The 16,099-nt window shown below is 35.9% G+C and overlaps 1 long non-coding RNA gene across 8 annotated transcripts; it reads right to left on the bottom strand.

The window, feature by feature from the left end:
• Window positions 1-9,573: 9,573 nt before the first annotated feature.
• LOC113356301 lies at window positions 9,574-15,850 on the bottom strand. Of its 8 annotated transcripts, none has more exons than XR_003362924.1 (13): window positions 15,696-15,850; window positions 15,371-15,507; window positions 14,796-14,827; window positions 13,215-13,985; window positions 12,713-12,771; window positions 12,362-12,393; window positions 12,031-12,187; window positions 11,867-11,940; window positions 11,569-11,652; window positions 11,271-11,456; window positions 11,039-11,145; window positions 10,456-10,491; window positions 9,574-10,229 (listed from the first exon to the last, which is right to left on the bottom strand). It is a non-coding gene; the product is annotated as an uncharacterized LOC113356301 (long non-coding RNA). The 8 variants fall into 8 exon arrangements; XR_003362929.1 differs by having other exon boundaries at window positions 11,271-11,486; XR_003362928.1 differs by having other exon boundaries at window positions 12,031-12,128; window positions 12,238-12,393.
• Window positions 15,851-16,099: the final 249 nt, after the last annotated feature.

Raw genomic sequence — 16,099 nt, forward strand, 5'->3', positions numbered from 1 at the left:
ATGGACAAAGGTGTTATCTATGTAAACGTACCACCAGTCTTCGATGGCTCTAATTACTTATGGTGGAAAATTACTATGCGTGCCTTTCTTCAAGCGCGTGATTTTCAATCATGGGTTTATGTAGTTAATGGATATGATGCTCCCGTTGTGGCAGTAGGGAATGTACACGTTCCAAAGAACATTGGTGAATACAATGTTGCCGAGATACTTGCTGCAAATCAAAACTCCGACGGTTTGAATGCCATCATACATGCCATTACCCCAGATCTTCAGCACCATGTGACTACGTGCACTAGGTCTAAAGATGCTTGGGATATCTTACAAACCGTATTCGAAGGTAATACCAGTGAAAAGGAAGCTAGGCTTCAAAACCTTAATTCCGATTGGGAAACCTTCGTATGGCAGATGAAGATTCATTTGATGAGATTAATCACAAAGTGTCTGAAATTGTTATGCATCTTTTGCATTAGGTAAGACTATTCCTGAAAAGGACATTGTGATGAAAATTCTCAGATCGTTGCCATCTAGATACGATTCTAAGAAGCATGCCATCGTTGAAGGAAATAACCTTGATGCTCTTTCCAGAAACACATTGGTTGGAAAACTAAAGATCTTTGATCATGAGCACACATCCAAAATTGGAAAGGATATTGCCTTCAAAGCACAAAAGAACACTAAATTACTTGACAAAAGTAAAAGTGTTTATGTCTCTGAGCATGATCTTTCTGAGACCGATTCATTATATGAATATCTTGACAAATTAGTCTCTATGATCACAAGACAGTTTAGGGATATTCTATTGAATAGAAGTAAACGGTTTTCAAGAGACAAACTTAGGTCATCAGTTAAACCTCACAATCGCGTTCCTCCTAAAAACAGGGATGTTGACGAGGCTGATGACGAGGATATGCCACAGTTCTTTAAGCGTAAAGGTTTTGGTCATTTTGCTAATGAGTGTCCAAATCGTAGAAAATACACTGGGAACAAAGGTCTTGCTGCAACTCTTGATGAAATGTCTGATCACTGTGATTCTAATGAAGACGAAAAATCAAGTGTTGCACTTCTTTGTGAAGATATCAATTTTGATAACTGTAGCAATACTTACATCAATCTTGATATTCTTCCAGAAAGACACTCAACCAATCTGGAAGAAGAAATTAACCTTTCTGTTGGAAACTCTCTGTCTGATTTTTCAGGTTCCACTATGTGCCTAGCAGCTTGCACATCTCGGAAGTCCGAATCAGCATATCCATTGGCATGTTCTTAGTGTTCACTCAAGGGTCATGAACTTTCAAAGTGTTTCAAATATAAACACAAGATGAGACATGTCAAGAGATTTCAACGAAGAGCAAATCGCCTAGCAAACAAGCTCAAACTTGTTCAAAAAACCGCTGAGGTATGTAAGATATTATCCTCTTCAAAGAAGTTGGTTTCCAAAGATAGGTCAAGACCATTAGAGAAAAGAGTATGGTCTAAACACTTTGATAGACAGGGATCCATGAATTCCTTTCAAAAAGGTTATGGTGGAAAATTTGTTGTTCACCACAGCACAACTTAATTGTGTTGTTTTTTTGTGCATCTTGTCTCATGTGCCTGATTAAAAGAGACAACAACTTGCACACCTGAAGCTTAAAAAGAAACGAAAAGAAAAAATCTTTTTGTTTTTCTTTTCTTAGATTTGTTGTATGGTTTGGAATTCTTTCATATCTAATTGATTGGAAGGAACCTCCATGTTTATCAAAAAAGGGTTATTCTCGTCAATTCCACTCTCTTTAGGGTCGTGAATTGAGTGTGCGTGAACTTGTGTGGTTAAAAGGTTCTGTAACCCTACATTCCTTTTTCCTTCTCTGAAACTCTTATCATCTTAAGACTGCCTGTTGAGTTTAAATTGTGATTTCCTCTCACAAACCCATACACGTATGGAGACTTCAAGCATCATGTGTTCTGATGGAAAAGATGTTAATATGATTGTCAATCCATCAATCATAAAAGAAAAAGAAAAATCTCATTTGCCTCCAACTTTGAAAAGAAAAAGAAGAAATGTGAGGAAGCCAAGAGTTGTTCCTTCGAATTCTCAGAAGTTTTCTGATGTTCTTGAAGAGTTGAAGGAAGCTAGAAAGGAGATTAAGCAAATAAAGGCTTTTGTTATGAGAATTCTCAAAATTCAGAAGGCCCTGGTTCGACATCATCAGCCTATAAGGTTTGTTGGAATTGACTCCTTTCTCCATGAACCCTATGTACCTATGGTTGTTGACGACAAGGAGTTCGGGGACGATAAAGAATTCTTCAGAGGTATCAATGTCTAGTAAATCTTGTTTTTTGTGTTTTAATAAGAATAACTAAGGTTTGAAATAGCCATTATTGTGAGTACACATACCTATGTCCAACGATTTTCATCTTCATTGTTTTTAGATTTATTTATTTAAATTCTAAAGTATTTTTGGAAGATGATTTTTGCAATTTTAATCTTTATGATTTTATATATTGCAAATTGTTATGGGATATGTTGTTTACGTCCGTGAACCTGTGACTGTCCCATACTTGTTCAAAAGTTAGCCCCATTATGTCGATATGAATGTATTGATGGAAGATAGAATGAACTTTTGACATTACAAAAGTCAAAGCCCTTTATGTCATGTTTTTGATAAAAAGAAAGGATAAAACTTTTGTTTACAAGGATTAAGTCTATTATATGTCATTGTGCAAATAGTGATGAAAAATAGAATGAATCCTTTTTTATTCCACAGTATTTGGTCGATCTCAGATCCACAATCTTTGTGCATATACTGTGTTGTTCCATAAGGTTTCTTATGTTGAGCACAATCGACTGAGTTGATTATTCTCTTATGATTAACTTAGTTGTTGCTCCGTGAGGTTCCCTATGTCGAACATGTTCAACTAAATTAATCATTCTCTTTTGGTTATTTTAGTTGTTGCTCCGTAAGTTCTCTTATGTCGAGCATGACCAATTAAATTGATCACTTTTTGCGGTTAATTTGGTTTTGTATTCCAATTGAATTAATCGTGGGTTCTCTTGTGAATAATTTGGTTGTTATTTTTCGATTGAACTAACTATGGGTTCTCTTGTGGTTATTTCAATTGAATTTTGTGGATACAAATTCATGTTTTTCATGTGATTTGTTTTTCTAAAAGAAATCCTTCTTTTCTTGTGAAAGTAAGGTCGCCTTTGTTGTTCCTTTGGGGATGGCATTTTATGGGGGAGAGTTCATTTTGAACTTGTGCTTAATTGCCAAATATTTGTGGGGAGTGCGACTGTGGAATTTTTAGGGGTTATCTTGTATCTTCATTAACTCCTTGATGAATGCATTTAGCTTCGGATTTATGATTGCATCTAAATTTTTTGGTATGTTAATACACCTTTTGGTCATAATGTATCTCCGTGGAAATTTCATTAGGATCCCACTAACTTCCGTACCTTTCCCAATTCTGTTGACAAAAAGGGGGATAATTAATGTATAGTTCACACTACAAATACATATGGTTTACGGATCATTATGTAAGGGGGAGTGGTTTTCATGTTGAGATATGTATTGACTAAGGGGAGTGATGCATATCACCATAGTTTTATTGTCAAAGTTGTGATACAATTGAACTTTGATGTTGTATAATAATACTATGACACTGTATAACAATGATTGAGAGCATTTGTTTTCTCATTGTTATAGCTACGGATCTTCAACAACTGTGATGCTGAAATTACAACCTTTAGGATTATGGAGTACTTGGAAGTGACGAAGATTTCGAATCGCGTTGAAGATGCCAAGGAGATCAAGCATGTGGACAAGAAGCTTATTTTTTATCTTTTTTGTAATCCATATGTATTGATAGTTTTTTCACTAAAATTGACAAAGGGGGGGGGGGATTGTTAGAGCATTGCTCGGTCAAACTCGCATGCGTTGCTATCTCAAGCATGTTTGCCAATGTTAGTGATCAAAACTATAAGTCTTGATTTCTAGCCTATTTGTAGATGTTTCGGACTAGGACATAGATAGTGTAGTTGAGCTTAAATCTCTCGACGTTCATCTTTTGAAGACGAAGAACTACTAAGGGGAGCTTGTGGAACTTCTTCGACAAAAGGTATGTGGAGACTTGAACTTATCTATCACTTGGAAAGTCTATTTATACTATCACCTATATTGAGACATAAGTCGTGTTACGATATAGTTTTCTCTATGCACATTTGAGATTTCGATCTGAGTATATCTCGCTTACATATTTCTCGAAATATGTGTTGGTAAGCTTTCGCTTCGACCAATTTCATCTTATATCATGAGAAAATTGCCGAGTAACATCTTAAATGGTTTGTGTGATATAATCATTCGGTGTAAGACTTGGAAGGTTTCAATATTGATTATTTCAATATCTTGAAAATTGCTTTGATGCTAATAGTCTGTGAAAACGGCTATTGACATTATATAAGAATGGTTCAATGATTGAAATAAAGAGTTGATGATGTAACCATATTTGGATATAAGTATATATAGTGTGTTTGCACATTAGTGTATAAGTCCATAAACCGGAAGCCAAGAGTATACATATGTGTGTATACGGAATTAATGAAGGAGACAGGTTAAGTATGCGTACCCGTACGCATACTGGCGGAAGTTCTCAAACCGAGAATTTATGCTGAGTTTGGTTTTGGCAAAACTCTTAACTAGTCACCTAAAGTATGCGTACACATACGCATACTGGCGGAAGTTTTGAAGCGAAAATTTCTGCTGAGTTTGGAAACTTTACAAACTCAAAAACTGGTTGCTTAAGTACGCATACTTAAGTCGGTTACTTTGTCAAATCGGTCAAGTCCATGAACTTAAACATTTAAATCATAAAGAATGCAATCTTTGCAAACCGTCGCTATAATGTTCATGATTGATTAAAGTGAATCAAACCGATTTGATTTCAATTGTGTTTTTTAAACAATTGAACAACTCTTTAACTAGCTTCATTTGAGTCATTTGAACTAGTTCACTTCGGCTTAGGAGGAAGTGAAAATGAACACTAGCTTATGTAAACTAGTTTATGTGTCTGATCTTCTAACTAAACAACACTGACGAATTAAGTTAACGTAGCTTATGTAAAATAAACAAAAAAAAAAACTTACAAATTTTTGAAGGGACAAGCTTAGATGGAAACGGTTGAAGATTCGTTGTTGGATAGCTACAAAAGCAATTATCACATTTTGGACATTTTGGATGACTTGGTACCTATCATGAATTTGTTTAAGACTTCTTCTCTTTGAATTCCCAAATAAGCTCGCATATATTTCTTATATATCTTCCACCAAAAGGTTTCGGGTTCCACCCTTACGGGAAAGAGATCTATAACTCGACTTTCGGCGTACCATGTTTTTATTATGGCCAAATATCAGGCGGAGTCGAATGATGATATGCTTGTATGTAGAAGTATGTGAAAATGCGGGGTCTAACAACCACACCCAACAATTCGTTTGGAAATCTGAGAGGACTTACTCCAATACACTTTTTAGAGAATAAACTAGACAGTCAGACTCAATCTAGATTAAAGTATACCACAAGAGTTTAATATCTCTAACTCTTAATTCAATCCGCAATCAGCAAATAGAAATCTGCGAGCCTGATTGAATATAAGAAGAATTACTTGAACGGTACCAAAGACCAATGTTCAAGTGTCAATCAATGTAAATCAACAACCAAAGGTTGAATATTCTAATTAATTGATCTTTACGCACAACCTGTGATATTTCAATTATATAATAAAATATAATGCGGAAAAGAAATAACACAGACACCGGAATTTTGTTAACGAGGAAACCGCAAATGCAGAAAAACCCCGGGACCTAGTCCATATTGAGCACGGGTTCTAATGTTGAATATCTTGTTCATGAAAGATGGTTCAGATAAAAGAGAATTCCATAGCTTAGAAACGCACCTGAATTTATACACGGGTTCTAAAGATGAAAGACGATAAAAGATCTCGTACAATATCTCTACCGGTAAACCATCACCACGATTTACAATAAGCTTTTTTAAACAAGAACTCATTGTTGATATCCAGAAGAATCATACGTTCCTTAGAAATTTAGGGTTCTTCCTTGTGAGAATAGAAAAAGAACATGACGCCTATTTATACCAGAGGAAACTTTCTCAAGTTAGAATTCTTTCCGAGCAAACTAAAACTTGAATTTCCTAAACTAGCCCATCACATTCGGTGTTGTTTTACCGCTCAATTATCTGATTGAAAAAAATGAATATGTGACTCAGATGTTGAGAACATGACAGTAATAAATCTGTTGTTATAAGCAGATTACCATAGCAGTGATCTGCTGCATATTAACCCTTACTTGGACAATAAAATGTACAAAAGGACCATGCGAGCTGACAATAAATTTAAATACTGGTATGACATTGAGTCTGATTTTTGGAGACAAAAAAACAAAGATGAAGCTTTACTTTAGGCTGACAGAAATACTGCTTATTTCCATCATAGAGCTAATTACAGGAGACAAAGGACTCAGATAGACTCTCTACAAAACAATCTGGGAATTCGGCTTGACAGCAAAGAAGATATTGAAGCTGAACTGCTTAACCACTTTAGCAGTATGAGTAAGACTACTTCTCCCCCTGATCCAAATGAATTTCTTAAGAATGTTTCTGGTAGTGTAACTAATGCTGATAATGCTATGTTAATTGCCATTCCAGATGATGATGAAATCAAGAAAGTTGTCTTTGATATGAAACCATGGACAACACCAGGGCCAGATGGTTTCCCACCAGGATTTTACCAGCTAATGTGGGAAACAGTTGGCCCTGATGTTATCAAAATGGTGAAAGCTTTCTTGCATAGTCACCACCTGCTAAAACAACTCAACTATAATTTCACTACTTTGATACCAAAAAATAAAAGTCCCAAAAATGCTGTTGATTTTAGACCCATTAGCCTTTGCAATGGTTCTTATAAGATCATTTCTAAATTTTTTGCTTCTAGATTAAAAATAATCTTGCATAAAATTATTTCTCCTACACAAACAACTTTTCTATCTGGTAGATTGATACATGATAATATCATAATTGTTCATGAACTAATTCATAATATGAAAAAGACTAAAGCAACTGATGGGTGTGTGGCAATAAAACTAGATATGTCCAAGGCTTTTGACAGGGTAGAATGGAGCTTTCTCATTGCTAGTTTTAAAAAACTAGGTTTCTCTAATGATTGGTGTGACATGATTAAGCAGTGTGTTACTACATTTTCAACATCTATTCTTCTCAATGGTTCTCCAGGTAAGGTGTATTATCCTCAAAGGGGTCTTAGGCAGGGAGACCCCTTATCCCCTTATTTGTTTATACTTTGTATGTAGTCTCTATCTAGAAGCCTAAATCATGCTGAGCAAAATAATTTGATTCATGGTTTTAAAGCTACTAAGAATTTTCCTCTTATTTCTCACTTATTCTTTGCAGATGATTGTTTGATTTTCATAAAAGCCAGGACTAAAGATGCTAGAAACTTAGCTACCATCATTGAAGAGTTTAGCAAATTCTCTGGCCAAGCTGTTAATTTTGATAAGTCAGCTATGGCTTTTAGTAAAAAGGTCCCAACTCATGTTAAAAATGAGATTTCCAACATTTTGATAATTAGAAGAATGTCCCTGCAAGAGAAATATTTAGGAGTCCCTTTATTGCTCCAAAAAAGGAAATATGACACTTTTGCTCACCTTCTAGAGAACTACAGTGGTAGACTGGATATGTGGCAAACCATTTTTATATCCCCACCAGGAAGAGTTGTCATCAATCAATTTGTTCTAGGTCTTGCCAATCATCATCTTGTTGTGTTCCCCATGTCTAAAGAGCTCACTGATAAAATGGATAGAATTCAAATGATTTTTTGGTGGGGAAAAAAATAAGGTGGAAAAGGTTTCTACACTAAAAGTTGGTATGATATCTCTTTACCAAAAGAACTAGGAGGTCTCAACATTAGGAAAATTGATGTTCTTAACCTTGCTTTGCTTACCAAATTAGCCTGGAGATTGTTAAACTCCTCTGATGATCAATGGGCTATTATTCTTAGAGAGAAATATTTTGCTAATCTAAATCTTTTGAGTGATGGTATAGGTAATCAAGGATCTTGGATTTGGCAAGGAATATGCACAAGTTTGAACATAGTTAAAAAACATTATGTTTGGGAAATTGGTGATGGTACTGGTGTTCATATATGAAAATCCAACTGGATTCCAAACATGCACAAACCTCCCAATTCCAGTATGAGCTCTTCAGGTATGACTTTTGTTAGCCAGTTAATTGACCATGATACCAAAGAATGGAAAATGGACACTTTATCTGTATTATTTGATGATAATACAGTGAAAGAAATCACAAATATTAGAATTCCTTTGCTGGGTCATGATAAAATTAGATGGGAACCATCTAGTAATGGCAACTTCACTGTTAAGTCTGCTTATAAGGTTATCTTGGATAACTAGTTGAGAATAAAACCTTCCAGAAACAACATTGCTATAAACCGGAAAGCTTTTTGGAAGCAAAAACTTCCACCAAAAACACATCCTTTATGTGGAAATTCTTGCACAAGTGCCTCCCCACTAAATCTAGATTATCAGTTTGTACTAGATACCAAGATAATTTATGTTCTTTGTGTAATGGTGCTGAAGAAACCCCTCTTCATCTGTTTTGTGATTGCCCAGCTATCTATAATATTTGGAGCTCTGTGCATAGTAGCTTTCCTGCCATTTTTCAATCCCTACATATTTATGACTGGATTTGTAATTTTTTCACAGTAACTACTAATCCAATTCCAAATGATTACACAATGTATAAACTAGCTTGTTTCACTTTGTGGATTATTTGGAAGGCAAGATGCACAAAGGTTTTTGATAATAAATCCATTAATATCACTGAGATTTCTAATAACATTATGATGCAGGTAGAAGAATGGAACAAGGCTAAGAGTTTAAGTGCAACTGTTAGTGTATCAGTTACACAATCTGTACACACATGGAAACCCCCTGACAATGGGGTTTTCAAGATTAACTTTGATGCTTCCCATATTGATAAAAATACGTTGTCAGGTTGGGGACTAATTTCTAGAGATGTTGCAGGCAATAGCAATGGACTGCGAGGAGGAGCATGTAGTGCAATAGATCCGGAGCAAGCTGAGGCTCATGAACTTTTGGAGGCAGTTATATGGGTGAAGCAAAAAGGCTGGGAAAAGATTCACCTGGAAGGTGATTGTCAAAACGTAATAACAGCTGCAAATGGAAGGCTGGATCCAGTGAAGTGGACTACGCAAAATGTAGTCAAAGACACTATTTGCTTACTTGGTTCTTTCGTAGAATGGAGGTGCAAATATGTGCATAGAGACGCTAATCATTTGGCGGACTCTCTAGCAAAATTTGCAAGATCACATTCTCTTTGTTTTAATTGGCATAATAATACCCCAGAGTGGGCTAAAGTCCTGATTCAACAGGACAAGAACAATTGTACTCTTTGAATTTTATTATCAATCAATCCTTCTTTCCTATTAAAAAAAAAAAAAACTGACAATAAATTGTGCCCACCAGCTACCTGACTAAAAGGGAGGAAAGAACATGCCACCAGAAAAAGGAGGAATAACCAGACAGACCTCAATGGTAAAGCTACCTAAAAGCAACAACTACCAAAAATCATGTTGCATTCCCAATTTGTCGATCTGACTGATTAGGTGAGCAACATACAAATTACAGAGTAGCATATGTAACACATTAACATGCGGTTTAATGTATGCATATGTATATTTGGATTGGACACTTGCAATGGAAAGCTACACATGAGAACGCTCAGCAGACCACATAACACTGTAAACTCAGCACTGTGGTCATGCACGAGCAAACTGTGATTCAAACTTTTAATGCATGCATATTAGAATTCAGGAATTATTAAGTACAGCAGAGAAACTAGGTTGATTGTGTTTTAACTTTTCGGTGATCAATCTCTGATGGGTTATATGTGCAAGTATGAACCATTAACAAAAGCTGCCGAGGAAATTGTGTTATGTATGAACCATTAATAAAAGCTGCCGAGGAAATTGTGTCCAGCGAAATCCTAATTGCTGCAATCTCCTTATCCAAGTCTGCCCATCTTTCAGCTTCTAAGGCAGTTTCCCCTGCATTTCTCTTTAGCATCTGAACATACACCTACAAGAGAAAGGGGGAAAGGAGATCCAATCTTCTGGATGGAATGCTGCATAAGAAAATGTCGTGATCTGTTTTAAGTATAATATACATGTCTTAATCTAGAGAATATCATGAGAGTATTCACAAACAACTCCAACATTGCCTGGAGAGGATACTGAAGCAATTTGGATACACAGGAAATGTGCAAGATAAAGGTCAATATAAAAAACAAAAAAAAAATCCTTTTAAACTGCATGGAAAAGCTTATAAGTAGGAGATAGAAATCGAAATACCTCATGTGTAGTCTCCATATCTTTTAGCCTTTTCTCCTGAAACAAAATCGAATGTAGATATGAAAGGCGATACGAGAAGAGCGAAAAAACACTGGTAGAACTACAAATAACTGCAACCATGGGGACGACATTTTCAATTTACAGAATTACAGTCTGCGATAGCAATTCATTTGTAGGACTGATTAAGCATCTTTCTTTCTATACACTTGTTTCCTTGTAGAACCACTTTGAGTAGATTAAATGTTAAAAACAAAGCACTTGTCATTAGGGGTACAGATTTCTATTCTAAAAGGAAGAAATGAAAATTTGCAAAAAAAAATCTAGAAATCTACTCCTTCCTTAAAGTTCAGAGGAATGGGATCACCAATCCAATCCCCATAATTTGCTTATTTTGAATCTTAAACCTTCGTTCTTCTACTACTGATCATAATATAAGATTTTATAATAGAGGGGATTTTATTAATGACGCTGAAAATTATTCATGGAGCTTTGGAGATAGAACTAACGGTTATAGAGGATGCCGAGCTAAATCATGTAGATGACAATGCTCTGACAATTTAGTTGAGAAGGCTTAAAGATGTACCTTTGAACAGCTGAAGAATTGTCCTTTGCTAGCTTATTTCCCGTCTTGGTTTTCTCATGTGAAAACTTCATACCAGAATGGCTTGGACATAACAATAGATGACCTTCCTATTACCAGACAATGTCACACAAAAAAAGTTAGCTTCACACCTAGGAGAAATAGTAGATGTGGAAGTTTAATTACATGAGAAGGAAAAAATTGGCGCACTAATCAATATAAAGCTGTAGCTTACATCATCCCACCGGCAATCAGAAGTATCAAATGCACAAGGAACATGATATGTATTCTTGTAGGAGTGTTTAAAGCATCCAAGAGCTGAACCCTTTAACCCACAACAGCTACATTTGACGTTAGAACTCCTAGCCAGCTCCATCTCCAAGTTCATAACAGTCTCACCAGCATAATACAGTCTAGGCGCCTAGAATATCCCCAAATATGAATATATAACCTACTCGGGTTGAAAAGATGAAATTCAAAAATAAAATACAATAAAACAAGAAACGAACTTAAAAAAATTTAGAACTCTATACATTTTTGGTGAACATGTACCACATCTGGTCCAGATACCTCATCCTCTTCTACTTCCTTTCCTTTCGCAAAATGTATCCAGAACTCTGAATGTACGCTTCCATACAGAAACATGGAAAATCAATTAGTAAAAGAGAGGATATTATTTAGCTAAGAATCAATACTTACAGAATGCAAAGAAACCTTTTTTCTCAATTGACAAGGCAGAGATGAACATTACGGTTAACAAAATTTAAGCTTCCTATGTTGCTGTAGCATAAACAATATTCAACGTCAGCCACAAAAAAAAAAACAACGTACCACTGTACATGGGAGGTTTGGCAAAATGCACAGATAAAAGCTGAATCCCTCTCAATGGATTCCGTTACCAACTCCTGAATCACAAATGCAACAATACATTTATTCTTCTTATATGCATCGAAATTAAATTGGATCATATTTATTTTGGCTTAGAAGCTACCAACCTCGATAGTCGATACAGTCTTGTGCTGAGATTGAACATTCAATAATGCAATCATCATTCCGGTATATACCCATTTCTAAGATCTTTAAATCCCTTTAACTGCACAAAGTCATCAAACCCCAATCACTTTCATCCTCGGAGCATCTGGTCTTCTGTATCTATATATACAAGTACACAATGGCAACAATTTAGAAACTTTAGAACTAACCATTACGTGTGTATGTACATGCCTTTTCTCAATGTGTTATGGTTAAACCGTTGAAAAAATGAATATATCCATTGTTATGCTACAACAATGGCCAAACTAAATTTTGCATTCTGCGAATTCTTACATTCAATTCCAACCACGTAGACCTTCCATCCCCTACGAAAGCCAGCAATCACCAAATACAAATATAGCAACTTTTAAGTATGTTTAAACCAGAAACTGTAAAACAGAAATAGTCCTAGTACAGGAAACGGGTTGATTGGTCTACCATTTATCAGGACCTACACTGAAATACGAGAGAAATGATTATCCTCGTTAACTACATGCTGATTTTGAACTGGAAGAAGCAATGAAGGAATAACTAAAACAATTTCAACCCATCCTGTTCAATCCTCCTTTTTGAAGATATTGAAAATTTACAAAAACAATTACTTAGAGAGTAACTAATTCTCAAGAAAAAAAATATAAAAATTACCACTTTCCATCTAGGATTTGAAAATCCGAGTAACAGCCTGAGGAGACTGAAAGCTGTTCCTGCAAATTCAAACTTAGTGAATGAATACAAAATTGTTCCTAGCACAATGGATAGACAGTAAAGAGTCAAAAATTGAAATTTCATTTTATTAGACGATATGAAACTTAAAACCATCAAATATTTGTTTTATCATCAGAATTTGCATGTACATTCTGTGTATCACCACCAGAAATGTTTCTCCCAAAGAAATGTAAAGTCTTTGATGAAGACCCAATATGTCTAATACTGCTACTACTAGTATAAGAAGACACTGATTTTTTTTTGGATCGGCTATAAGAAGACACTGATTCATTAGTACCATCAATAAACCCTAGTTTTAGCATCAAATTCATCTCTTTTCATCAAGAAAACCATTAATGGAAAAAAATGAATAAATCCATTAAACCAGAAAATCCATTAAGTGATTCAAAAGATGAAATGAGATGGTGGTGTTTGAGTTTACCTGTGATTTGAGATATCAGAGCAGAAAGTAGAAACAGAGAGGAAATGGGGAAGTTCAAGGCAGCAGATTCGAGAGAGAACGTCTTCATTCATCACGGCTCTGTGAGTTGTCCGTCTCCTATTATAGTCTCAGGCTCACGTCTTTTCAAAAATGTACTACTTGATTGGAAAGAACCAGTGTCAATGGCAATGCCAATATCTTTTCATTCCCCAATTACCTAGACTAGAGAGCAGACCAGCCAAATAAATTAATGAAGAAACAAGGACTAAATTTGGTGGAGGGTTACCAATACCAAGCTTTTGGCAGTTAATGATGTCAACAAATTGTGGTTAAAATAAAGGACTGGTCATTAGGGGGTACAGATACTGCAGATTTCTATTCTAAAGGGAAGAAGTGCTCAGTGGGGAGGAAGCCGGTGGCTACGCTGCCAGGGGCAGGACGGGCCTATGTCTAAAAAAAATAAAAATAGGAAGTGAAAATTTACAAAAGTAAAGAAAATAAACCACCTAATATTATCAGTAGTGTAGATTTATGTTGGAACACTGGACCAAGTAGGAGGATGAAAACACTGACAAAGATAGCTCTACTTAATAAATTTTTTAGACATTAATTCAGCACATGACATATTCTTCATATTCTTCACTTTTCAAAAGTGTGAACCGCAGCTGGGATGTCCTTAAGAAATGCAACAATTTTTTCCCTGTCTTTCCTTGCTAACTCCGCTTGCTGAAGAACAGTACTTAACTGACTAAAAACCTCGTCAGCAGTATCCTACAAAAGAAAGGGGGTGAAAGGAAAAGTTAGCCAGTGCATCAACAATAATCAACGACAAGATAACTAGGTAGACGACATTATAATATGTGATAACTTCTTGATGATATTTTCTATCTACTCATATTATGATATCAATAATCGAAGTGTCTCCAAGTGATTACAACATCTTGACAGGATGTCATTCAAATTTCAAACATGCATGGGGTTGGCCAAAACATAACAATTCGACATCATTACACTAAAAAGATTACTATCGGATAAGAAGAATGACACAAGTCATCAAGAGGACGCTGAGAAGGTCTCGCAGAGAAGAGTCATCAAGAGGACGCTGAGAAGGTCTCGCAGAGAAGATCCCGAGAAAATTACCTATGGAAGGCAGTAATACATAACACATTCATAGAAATGAATGATAAAACAAATGTTTAGAGTTGCAGAAGTTTGAAACTTGGCCATATTGCTAAAGGGTTTCATGTGAAATTGAGAACTAAATATGCATTTAGTAGAGTAGTTAAGGGAGTTGCCTCTCTTTAGCCTTTAGAAGCTTCAAGGGATTTAACCCTCTTCCTCATGCTTTACACTGATTCGACAGAAAATAAGGATCTTATACCACTATTTGTTGGATTTTGATCCAACCCAAGATGTTGCGGCCTTGTAAGGTCACGCAAACAAATGTACATACAAATAATACTGAAATTAAGATAAATGCTTCATGCTTCTCAAGAGGAGAAATTGATCAGGGGTTGACATGATCATTTCAGCAAGGAGAAAAAAAATGAAAAGGTAGTAGGAGAGGTAGGAGTTAAATACCCTTGTTTCCTGCATTTCATGAGTCTCCTTTCCTGAAATAACATATTGAAGTTTTAGGATGTAACACCTAACAAATACAGAATTGAGATAATACATATAAGGTAGCAATAGGGAGGTAACCCACCAAACGATGGAGCTTGAGGGTCAGAGTGGAGAACATGGACTACGGAACCACCCATCATAGGTGACAGAAAAGTTTCAGTTCAATAAGTTTCACTTAACTGACAGACAATCAGCAAGTCAAGTGAGTTTCATCTAAAAACAAGAAAACCAGGAGTAATTATGTTGGGTGGAAAGGCTGGTGGATAATGCCTAACGTTGTTGTTACGGTCTACATGGAGCAGCAATCAATGGACCATGTTTTAGTACGACGCAACTCCTTTTAACTAAAAGATGGCTAACAACAACTAGCAATCACTGATATTGATGGTGTTATAAGAATTAAAAATGAATTGGTTTTCTTTGTTGATCTGTTGAGAGAGACCACCACTCTCACAAGAAACTAGTACTTCTATAAGACAATTCAGATTCCGACAACATATCAATATGATGCGTTGAGAGAGAGAGAGAAATACCAGACGATTTTGCTCAGCAACCACAAAACACACCATGAAACCAGAGGCTACCAAGTACACGAAGAACCTTATCATATTCTTCCATTTTCCCCATAAATTTCTTTACAAGCCTAGCCATACTGGAAGTCTACTCTAACCTGCAAATGAACCAAAAAGTTCAATCACAAATTGATCACTCGTTCAACTTCACTCAGAAGTCAGAACCCTAAAACCTAACTAAAATTTAGATTGAAAGAATACTTTAAGAATACAAAGCTGAAAAAGCAAAACCAACTTGCGGTTAATCCATAAATTTGAGAAGAGAAAGATGTATTTGTGTGTTTACCAGCTCTGTCGACGAGTGCTGCCTCCTCTTCCACCAAACGATCTGTTCTGAGCTGAGCAGTTTGTTGTAAAGAAGAAACAAAGAGGGGAAAGTAAGAGAGAGGAAACCTAGAGAGTTTGGGAGAGTCGAGTGTGTGAGAATGGGAGGGAAATGAACGCTACATGTAAAGGCGGCCCAGGTTTGGTTTAGGGACCTTGTTTAAATATTTGAGCTTTGGTTGCGTTTGCGTTTTCACGAGTCCAGAAAGTAAGTCAAGCTTCACGCTCTAAAATAGTAGTCCTAGTTGATTAGAGGGCTGCTGCTCCAACGAACAAAATTCTTGTGCGGGCTTCTTCAATGGCTACCCGATGACAATTTGGGAACACACAAGATTATGCAGTATATATCGACTCTCATACGACATC

Source organism: Papaver somniferum, chromosome 3 (genome assembly GCF_003573695.1).
Source record: "Papaver somniferum cultivar HN1 chromosome 3, ASM357369v1, whole genome shotgun sequence".
Lineage (NCBI taxonomy): Eukaryota > Viridiplantae > Streptophyta > Magnoliopsida > Ranunculales > Papaveraceae > Papaver > Papaver somniferum.